Below are 10,617 nucleotides of genomic sequence, written 5' to 3' on the forward strand. Positions count from 1 at the left end.
CCTTCCATGGTGGAACGGATGTCCCCTTCCCTGGGGTGATCTTGGTTGAGAACAGCAGACATCGTGCATGTTCCCCTTAAGGACGGGGTTCTCAAAATCTGGGCTGCACTCTAGAAACTCTTTAGGCACAGGAAATTGAGGTGTTAGTGAAATGTGCCTTTTCTCTGAGGACGCCCCTTAGTCTTGAACTCTCTGTACGGCTTCTGCGGCCTTGTTCTACGGCTGTTCTCCACAGGCCCAGAGTTCACACGGAGTTCCCAACAGTTCCCAATATCCATGTTCACTGTCTGCCCCTGGAGGGTCCCCCCACAGGAACTGGACCCGTTTGCAGGAGTCTGTGGTCTTCCTCTACACGAGGCAGTAACTCCAAGGAGTTCTTGTGGGGAGCTGCTGCGCAACCCAGCTTTAAATAATGACGGGCTCCCAAGCCTCTCCATGTTCATGAAGTAAACCAGCCTGTGTGGTGCCACGTGGTCTCGTGGCCCGGGTTGTACCCCCTGTGCTAGGCTGCCGTGCCCTGGTATGTCTCTGAGCACCTGCAGTCCACACAGCAAACGTCACCTTCCTGTCACCCACTCCCCGCGGCGCACACGCCCCTTGCGTGCACCTGCCGCCCTGGCTCACTGGAGGCCTCTCCTGGTTCCCCATGGATGCCCCACACGTGCGCCTGCTGCCCCCACAGCAGGCCTCTCCCTATTCCCCACAGACGCCCCACATGTGCACAGACTGCCGGGACCACCAGCAGGCCTCTCCAGGGTCCCCGTGGATGCAGCACGTGTGCACTGGCCAAGCTCCCGGAGGACGCCCCCTGTGCACACAGACTGCCCTGACTGCCCGCAGGTCTCTCCGGGTTCCCCACGGCCAAAGGGAGAAGGAAAACTCAGTAATGCCCCCATCCCAGCTGTATTTCTCCATGAACACAGCAGCCTCTGGGGTGAGGCTACCACGTGTGTCTGAAACACGACACGGTAGTCACATACAGCGAAGACTTCGTGAACACTGCGTAAAACATGGTCCCTCCATTTCTTACCTAAATTCCTGTCATGGATCCCTGGGGAAGTGGATGCCCTTTGGAGACACAGACCCCTCCCTGGGAAGAGGACCCCAGCTGTGGCCTGGGCTGCAGAGTTTGTTGCTCCGTGTTGGTGTCGAACAGCCTGGGACGGGGGTGTCCCCTTCTCCTGGGCTCTCCACCCTCTTGTGGGAGCGCGGGATGCAGGAGAGACCCGCGGCCGCTCCAGCTCCAGAGCTCTGCAGAGGTGGCTCCAGGGACGCTGCCTGAGCCAGAGGTAGCCCTTCAGCACCTGGAGAAGAAGCTGTTAGAAATTCTGACTGTGGCCATTCAACATGCTACGGGTCTTCAGGTCCCCGGCTTTCGAGAAAACTTGGGTGGAATACAGATCGCCGACATCACACTTACCTCTCTTGCAATTTTTTCGACACTGCTCTCAAAGCGAAAACTTTCCACTTCATAGGAGTGCAAAGCTGCCAAGTGTGACGGCGCGTGTTCCCATTTGCACGTGGGTCCCAGTGCGACTCCCGCCGCCTCCGTCTGCTCTTTCAGGCGGAGGCAGAAAAGGCGGAGCGGGGGCACCCGTGCGTTTCCAGTTTGGGGCAGATTACATCTCCGATATGCGAACAAGACGAAGAGCCCGTTTGCCCTCTGCCCTAAGCAGAGTGTGACTTCAAATGACAAAGCGAGAGCTTGGACGAAGCAGAAAGGCCAGTAGGTCCGCTCCTCAGGCCATTGAAGTGACCTTTGAGTGCTCGGATGCTGGGTCCTTCCAAACAGCCTCTTACGTCATTTCAGCTGTACGTACCACAGACCTGGAGTGTTGAACCCTGGAAGGGACTTCACGGGTCTCATCTAGGCCGTGCCAGGTGAGTCATCTCTGCCCGGTCACTCAGCTGGTGACGGCCTCCGGTGACGGCTGCCCTGTGGCTTGGTGACCAGACGTCCTTTTGACCATTCTACCGCCGCCATCTGTGTAAAACCTCCTGTAGCTGTGTCTACCCACATCAGGCCTGTACGTCTCCTGATCTTGATGCTTCCTCTGAGGGGAATCAGGCCGAGGCCAGAATGGGTAGGGCTCTACGAAGGTTGTGTGGAAAGCTGGTGGCACACCACTGCGGATACAGACCTGGGTCTCGGATTGGAAGCTCAGAGCTCACTCTGCACCCCTGCCCGCCAGCATGAGTACTGTCCGGGACAGGGGTGCAACAGGGACCTCGCAGGAGAAAAAAGGAGAGATCTCTGCTTTCAGAGACTTTATGCCCAGCTGCACACTCACTCATACACGGCCCAGAGGCAATGACAGGATATTAGCACAGCGGAAATGAGCCGATGTATTTCTGGAATCCTCTAACTTCCCCGTAGGGAAGGGAAAACTCTGCATTTGTTTTCTGACAGACATCTAGACAAAGCATCCACTTAGCAAAATACAATCCCAGCAGCGCAAGTGCCAAGAAAGACTTCAGGACAGCGAAGCGATTGCTTAACTCCTCTGGTTTCCTGGACACCTTTTCTGGGCCACATGCGGTCTCAGGCATTAGGAAGTTCAAGGTAAGAAAGACAGGATGTGTCGGGGCTCGAGGGCCCAGGGCAGAGCAGGGGAGGGCCCTGCGGGTGGAGAGACACTGCAGTGAAAGGTCCCTGTGGGAATTAGAGGTTCAGAGCGGTCTGACTCTGCCTGTGACAGCCCAGTTCAGGATGTGGTGGGAGGACAAGGAAGGCCTTGTGAGGCGGCCTTCAGGGGGCCTTGGAAGGCTGTGGCGGCTCACAGAGAAGGGGAAGGTGCTGGAGCTGGACTTCCGACAGAGTAAGCAGCACGAGGTGCGCTCACAGCCCGCAATATGGTCTGAACTCGATTGTTTTAAACCCAGTGGGACACTTTCTGCAGGTAAGGAAGAGAGACCAGAGGAAAAGCCCCTTTCAAAGGTCCGGGGAGCCGATGCTTAGTGCTTAAGAGCACAGGCCCCTGAACCAGACCCCCTCCATTATGTTCTGGCTTGGAGCCTTTCTAGCTTTGGCTCCTAAAATTTTTTCTCTTACTTTTCTCATCTTTAACGTGTGCATAGAAGAAGACGAATTTTTAAGAGTTCAGCGGATGAACGGAATACCTAGCAGAGTCTTAGCACCATCTCGACGCATGTTACAGCAGTTCTTGCCTGGATCCCAGGGAGAATTCCCCGCTTCAGTGCTTCTGTTCAGAGGGGAGGTCTCTTCCGTCGGAGCCCCGAAGGGGAAGGCACTGGTGGAGAGATCACGGCTCAGTCGAGCTCCCTGTGGGGGGATGGGAGGAACCTTTCTTGTCGCTCAAGCCTGGGATGGGGTCGGAGAGGGGGGATGTATTTCTCCCCCTCTCGGCTCCTGTTTTAGCTCACCTCACTGCTCCTACCAACATCTATTTACATAACATCTCAGATGTGCGGGCAGCCTGGCGCCCCCGGAAGGACTTTTGGTAAATGACAACTGTCCTCCGCTCCTCTCTGCTGGAAGAGGTGACAAGGACCTCCCCGTGCTCCAGGTCTTCTCCAGCCCCGCCCGAGATTTTGTTCTGTGGTCTTCTTATCCCAGCTCCTACTGATTTGGGTCCATAAAGACTAAGATACTTTCTGTCAGTTTGTCAGAGATCTGGACTCCTCCTTGGCTAGAGAACAAAATTGTAGACATTGGTGGCCACCCAAAGCCTACCCCATGTCTCCCCCCCGCCCTGGACCAGCACAGAGCTCCTCTCACAGCCCCCCCATTCAGTCCCCCTTCCTCAGGGCTCCTCCTCTCCTTCCTTCCCAGCATCACCATCCAGGGTACCGACCCACACCATCCCCTGACCAAAAGCACATTTTACAAAAATGATTCTGACCATAATCTCCTCGTATCTCATCATTTACATGAGATGGAGCTATTTGTCCTTAGTTTTTTTGAAGATTTATTTGTTTTAGAGAGAGAGAGAGAGCACGAGCAGGAGGGGCAGAGGGAGAGACAGAATCCCAAGCAGACTCCCCACTGAGCGCAGAGCCTGACATAAGAAGGCTCGATCTCACGACCCTGAGACAGTGACCTGAGCTGAAATGCTGGATGCTTAACCCGCTGAGACACCCAGGTGCCCCTACTTGTCCTCAACTTCTAAGTTTTTCTTTAGCCCATCTCTTAAAAAAAAAAAAAAGAGTATAGATTATTTTCTGAAGGAAATAAAATTTACTTTATGTCCTTCTCTGGGCAGGACACCAGACAACCTGATCACCTAGGTCCCTCGACACGTTGCCTGCTCCCCCCACACCATTGGTCCCTGGCCCCTGGTTCTTCTCGGATGACTTCTCACAGGACCATTAGCCTCCACAGATCCAATGCTTGGTCTCAGCCATTTGTGGAAATAATTCTAAATCCATATCTGATGTTTGGAGGATTGGATATTTAAGCCATGTTTATAAGAGATTGGTTGACTCTGAAAATAACACAACCGTCTTCCACCAGTGACGCAGAAATGCGTGGTAATCCCGTGGAGTTTGTTCGGAGCGTGCCTCGCTGGTGCTTACGGCCAGCGGGCCGGTCTGCTTCCTCGCACATGCTAAGCGCTATCCCACAGGAAAACACAACTGTTGGTGGGAGACGGGTTTTGAAGGAACAACTCTGAAACAGGGATGATATCATGTAACTGGTAAGAAAAATGATTATTAAAATAATTTTTAAAACTCCATAAGCCTGTCGGTTCTCGAGGGAGAACCATGTTTGTGAGACCAATAAAGAACCTCAGAGTTCAGTGTTTCTCTTGCTTTCCCTACAGGCGACTGAACATTTCCCTGAATCCCTTCCCCGAGCAGGGGACAAGCCTCGCCTTGGCCTGTGAAGTCAGAAATCACACACATACCCACTTAAAAGAAAACCAAAGAACCACAGCACAAAAGCCCCCCAGATCCCCATCACCCGGCTTTTTAAACTTACCTGCTTGTTACCAGATGTTTTGGAAGGTCGGGCAGTCATTCGTGTGGACGTTGTGAGAGTCTGGACTGGCCCAGTGCCGAAGGGGAAGTGGGGGAGGAGGAAGGGCCGACGGAGCCATGATTTCTAAAGCGTGGTCCCATGACTGGCAGCGTCAGCAGCACCTGGGAACCAGTTCAAGGGCCGGCGATTGGCCTTCCGGGCTGATCAGTGTAATCCCAGCTCTGGGGCAGGGCCCATCGTGCTGGTCTAGCAGGCCCTCCAGGTGATTCCAATGCTTGCTGACATTGAAGGCCCCACCTTCAGCTCGATTTCCAGTGTGTGGGCTTGTCTTGATGTTGGGAGAGCCCGGCTGTGAGCGTCTGGTTCAGCGGTTGGCACGCTGGCCCACCGATAGCAGGAGACCTCCTCACCCTTGGCCTCCTATGACAGGATCTTAAAGAGGACTGGATTTCTTTGTGGATATCGTGTGCCTTTTAAATTTGCTTATTCATTTTTCCCCAGGACTCTTCTGTCTTCGAATCTGGCTCACCCAAATTAGGGCAATTCAGGGAAGCTCTATTTCCAAAGAAACTAATGACCAAGCTAAGAGTGGGGCGTAGGGGAAGGACAGGTGATGCACAGGAGCTCGGGACCTCGGGAGGGAAGCGCGACCGCCTTTGAGACCCTGAGGGCAAGAGGAGAGGAGGCTGTGACGGAAACACCAGGGGAAACTGAGTCATGTACCATGGACCAGCTCCAGCAGAACAGTGACCCCCTGGTCACAGCGGGCTGAAGCCGTCTCACAGGGAGGAAAGCAAGGGACACGTACCCCAGCCCTGAGGTTCTCCAAGCCTGGTCCCCAGCCAAGCAGCGTCGGCAGCTCCTGGGAACTTACAAATGCAAAACCGTTTCTCACCCACGGATCAGAGAAGAATCAGTCCTTCCGAGGATGGGTCCAGCACTCTGCCTAATAATCCTTGGGAGTGATTCAAAGATTCACAGTTTTTTAAAAAGATTTTTTATTTATGTGACAGAGAGAGAGCACAAGCAGGAGGAGAGGCAGGCAGGGAGAGAGGGAGAAGCAGGCTCCCCACTGAGTAGTGACCCTGATGTGGGGCTAGATCCCAGGACCCTGAGATCATGACCTGAGCCAAAGGCAGAGACTTAACCTACTGAGCCACCCAGGCGCCCCAAAGATTCACATTTTTAAAGCAGAGAGCCACTGACGTAACCCTAGTCTCCTCTTCCTCATCTCCCCTGAGGGCTCCTTCCCAGGAGCCAAACCCAACCACCCTCTGGAAGACGCAGGCGTCATTCCATTCAGCTCTTCCTCCTGGGGCTGAGTAAGTCCTGGGGAGACAAGGCACAGCATAGGGAACAGAGTCTGCAGTGGTCTGATAGTGCTGGGCCAGGACGGGTGGTGGTGACCCTGGAGGGGGCACCGCGTAAGGCAGACCCTTGTCCGATCCCCACATCCTCCACGTGCCGGTCACGGAACGTCGTGTGTCGACTCTGCTTCAATCATGAGTAAGCAAGTAAACAGAGGAACCTGCCCCGGCACTTCCCGGAGGGTAGAACAAAGGAACGTACTGCTTGCCAGCAGCAGTCGCTTACTTTTATGGAATTTTCTTTCCCTTTCTTCTTGTGCTCCTCACTCTAATTCACCAGGGTATACCGTATCATCTTTACTTCGAAGAATATTTGTTAGTAAGATAACGGTTTTGAATCTAATTGGAAACAAGTGAAACGATTTACTACTATAACCTCCTGTACAGATAAAAGTATTTCAAATGTAAGATATAAAAAAGAATAGCAGAGAATAAAACAGATGAGCCTCCGGGGACAGAGGTCCAGGGGGAGAACTGGAAGAAAGGAGCTGAAGGTACGCCGGCGAGATGTCCGGTGTGGCCACAGCCTTGTCAGATGGCCGTCTTCCTTCCCTGGCTGTTCCTGTCCCCAGACCCTGAGGCCAGGACACCCTCTCTTCTATTTACTGTGGCCAAAATCACAGTCAAGGTGAAGCCAGGGCATGTGTGCAGATGCGGAGAAGGAGTGAAGTACTGGGGCAAATAATCCAGACGACCACACGCCTGCCTCTGAGAGAGCAGAGTAACACCCTTCTGTGTGTCTGGAAGGATGATTAGAAATGTTTGTTGAATCTCACTAACGACCCTTAGTAATATTAACTGGTGTCCTTATGATGGCCTACAAGAGTCAATAAAATCTGGCTTTTAGCTTGACCTAGCTCATGCCATGCTAGCCCCATACCAAGCAAGCTTCTACCTCAGGGCCTTTGCACTTACTGTCCATTCTGCAGGGAATACTCTTATCAGGTATTTCCATGGCTTTCTCCCTTACATCCTTTGGGCCTTTACTTACATGCCTTATCTAAAATTGAATTCCCCTCCACCACTGATCCTCTTTTCCTGATTTTATATTTCTGTAGTGATAACAATTATTTGTCTCACAGGGTATGTGCATTTTACTTATTTATCTACCTCCCGTCATTCTGGACTCTTCAGGGACAGGGATTTTGGTCAGTCTTGTCCCCTCTCTCCAATCCCTGGAACTGTGCCTGGTATATAGGAGAGTAGCCGTTTCATTATTTTTTGTTGTTGCTGAACAAAAGAATGAATATCCTGGAAGTTAGTAGTTTTGTCCTAAGAAACAGTGATTGTTTTTCTAGTTCAAGAGCCAGTGAAGGGGTTCTGCTGTATCCTCAGCGGGGTCCAGCCCGGGGGTACCGGCCAGCCTTTCCCGTTATCCTCGTCCTCAAGCTCCTCTCCTGGCAGTATCGTTTGGCAAAGGCAACTTTGCAGAATGAAAAGGAGATTATAGAGGAAGTAAGACTCTCACTGCTAAGATCACGCTCTCGGGTCAGTGTTGTCACATGAGGACTAATGGTTTCCCCCAAGGTCACGTGGCATTATCGAAAGGCACATCTAGTTATCACTAAGAGGGGGAAGCATGTTCCTAGCATCTCGGGCATGGAGTCTAGGAATGCCGCCACGCAGTCTGCAAGGCACCAGTAAAGAATCGTCCACCCCACATGTCAACAGATCTGAGCTGGAGAAACGCTGCTCCGGGGGAAAGGAGAGGCCCTGGTCATAGGGGTTCTGGAAGTTGCTTTGGGTAATCTTCGCTTTACTACCTGTCCATGTGACATGGTTAGAACTACACGGGCAGGAGCTGAATTGGTGTTATTCACGGGTCCTTTGCCCGTTTCTCCTCCAGTTTCTGATATGTAGTAGGTCCTCAGAAATGATCGTGGACTGAATAACTGAGAAAAAGTACAATAGTAAAACGGTAGGTCTCTTCTAGACACATTATATTCTAGACACAAAACATGATTATGGTTAAACTCTGGCTTGTCTCCTTGACGTCAGATTGAGAGCTCTACCATTCACAGCTCTGGGGCTTTTAGTCTATTTTAATTTGTATGAGAAGAAAAAGGAAAGTCATATTTGGTCCGATCTTGTGCAGACGTTCATACATTGCTTGAAAATGTTCGCTGAAGGGGTACGCCTCCTCCTACAGCTAAAACAGCAACTGATTGTTATTCTTGTGGGACCAAGGCAGGGTGAGCTGGAGGTCCCAGAATTCAGACAATTATATCTGGTTTCTTTCTGAATGCTTTTTTGGATAAATAGTGGACCAAAGTGTTTCCTTGTTTTCCTTTTTTTTTTCCCCCCAACGAATACATTTGCTATGTGCTCTGGGCTTTTCTCTCCTTCAGGATGAGTGCAAGCTGTCTTCTCAGCAGAGCTGTTCGCGGCTTCTTGTCAGAGTTTCTATCAAGCCCAAGAGTCTTCATTTCCCATGTCATGCAGGGACAAGTAATGTGTCACAGAAACTTCTACTTTTCATTTATGTAATAACCAAGATCAAATTTGGTATTGAGATAAGGTTTAACCTGAAAAATATCAGGGTTCTTTTGGTTTTTTGTTGTTTTGTTTTTTGTTTTTACAAAATGGGGATTTAAGTGAATCAGCAAAGCTGTTTGACTCCTATGTACTGAGAACATACTTTCCCAGGAGACCCAGAAATCACCTTTTTCTTTCGAAAAAAGAAAAAAGAAAAAAACCCGACTCCAGAATCTAGGATTTATGAAAAGGCTGTGCAGGTCTGAAGAAAACTGAACCCTCCACCCCCAATCCTCCTGTATTAGGACATTCCCCAGGGGGGTGAAAGGTTCTAGCATCCACTGGGGAGTCAGGGCCATGCTCGCGGAGGCATTCTTGACCCTACTCCCTCCCTCGTGCTCTAAAGCTTTGCTTTTCAGACATCAGAAAACTGCCTGCTCTGGCCTCCTTCAACGAGCCTCTGTCGCTCGTCGCTCCCAAGCCTGTGGCCCCGCTACTCTGCTTTCTCACGGTCAACTCTCTACCCAGTGATGGCCCTTTTAGCCACCTGTCCTAATACTTTGCTCCCCTGGTCAAAACTCCCCAAGGACCTCCCAATACACTAAAAATCTAAAGGCTTTGCTATGACCAAGAAGACCCCTATGAATGAGCCCTCCCTACTTTTTAAACTTCTGTTTATTTGCTGCTGTTCCTTGTCCACATTACCCTAGCCCTCTAGCTTCTCCTCACACCATCCTTTACTTGTTTCTGCCTCAGGACCTTTGCACTTCCTGTTTCCCTTTGCCTAGAATGCTCCTCCCCAAGATGCTTCCCCCTGTTACTTTTCACTTCCTTTAGATCTCAGCAAAAATGTCACTTCCTTAAGGAGAGACCTTTTACCTAATTAGCTTTTCCTTTTTTTAAAAAATAGCACTGATCATTCTATAAAATTACATACATGATTATTTTTTGTTTCTACCTTGCTACCAAGTCCACAAAAGCTAGAACTTTGTGTTGTTCCTTATCTTGTTCATTGGCCCTGGTGCCCAAAACTGTGCCTGTCCTAATTAGTTAGTTAGTTAGTTAGTTAAATGAGTGAAAGTGGACCAGAATACTCACTGATGACTTCAGGACACTTGCCTGGGATTCTAGATGAGAAGACTTGATGAAGAAATTCTTTAGCTCCACCCCATCCAGTGACCAGGACAGGTGGTGAGACCATGCGATGATGGATGTAGGTTACAGAACTGCCTGGAGTCTAGCGCCTGCTGACCTTGAAGACCTTACTCGATGTCTCTATGCTTCACCTCTCATTTTCAGGAAACGTAATAAATACAATGACACTGTAGAAGGAACCATTTATACAGATTCATTTGTCAATTTCAGAAAACTCATTATCATTGGGTAAGTTTGAAAATTAGGTAAATAGTCCTGAGCTTCCGAAAATTTGGGGGATCCTGTGAGCACTCAATAAATGGACACAGTCAACATTTATCATGTGCAGCTTCTGTATTTGCAGATTTGCCTGTTCCCTACCATTCACATGTGCCTCCACAATCTGTTCCCCTTGTGTGCTTTTACAGACGTGGTCATTGAACCACTGGACGTGTCCAGCACACATACGCCCAGCTGGGGTCGAACGAGGTGCCACTCTGCCTTCTTTTTTCAGTGCTCACATGGTAAACAAGGGTCTTTTTCATGGTCTTTTTAGTGCCAGGTTTTTTACATTTTTGTGTTTTTTTTTGTTGGTGCCTTTGCCATTTGAAATGGCTCCCAGGCATGGTACTAACGTGCTGTGTGTTTCTCCTAAGGGCGAGAAGGCTGGGACGTGCCTTATGGTGAACATGTGTGCAT

General features: G+C 50.5%; 2 long non-coding RNA genes across 3 annotated transcripts; one reads left to right on the forward strand and one right to left on the reverse strand.

Annotated features, from left to right (window-relative positions):
• The first annotated feature begins 2,413 nt into the window (after positions 1-2,413).
• LOC309841129 lies at positions 2,414-4,760 on the forward strand. 2 transcript variants are annotated; one of them, XR_014298961.1, is made up of 2 exons: positions 2,414-2,563; positions 4,224-4,760. It is a non-coding gene; the product is annotated as an uncharacterized lncRNA (long non-coding RNA). The 2 variants fall into 2 exon arrangements; XR_014298962.1 differs by lacking the exon at positions 2,414-2,563 and adding an exon at positions 2,673-2,900.
• Positions 4,179-5,326, reverse strand: LOC309841122. Its single transcript, XR_014298953.1, has 2 exons — positions 4,943-5,326; positions 4,179-4,630 (listed from the first exon to the last, which is right to left on the reverse strand). It is a non-coding gene; the product is annotated as an uncharacterized lncRNA (long non-coding RNA).
• Between the last annotated feature and the right edge of the window lie 5,291 nt (positions 5,327-10,617).

This window comes from Mustela nivalis (genome assembly GCF_964662115.1).
Source record: "Mustela nivalis genome assembly, chromosome: 9".
Classification (NCBI taxonomy): Eukaryota; Metazoa; Chordata; class Mammalia; order Carnivora; family Mustelidae; genus Mustela; species Mustela nivalis.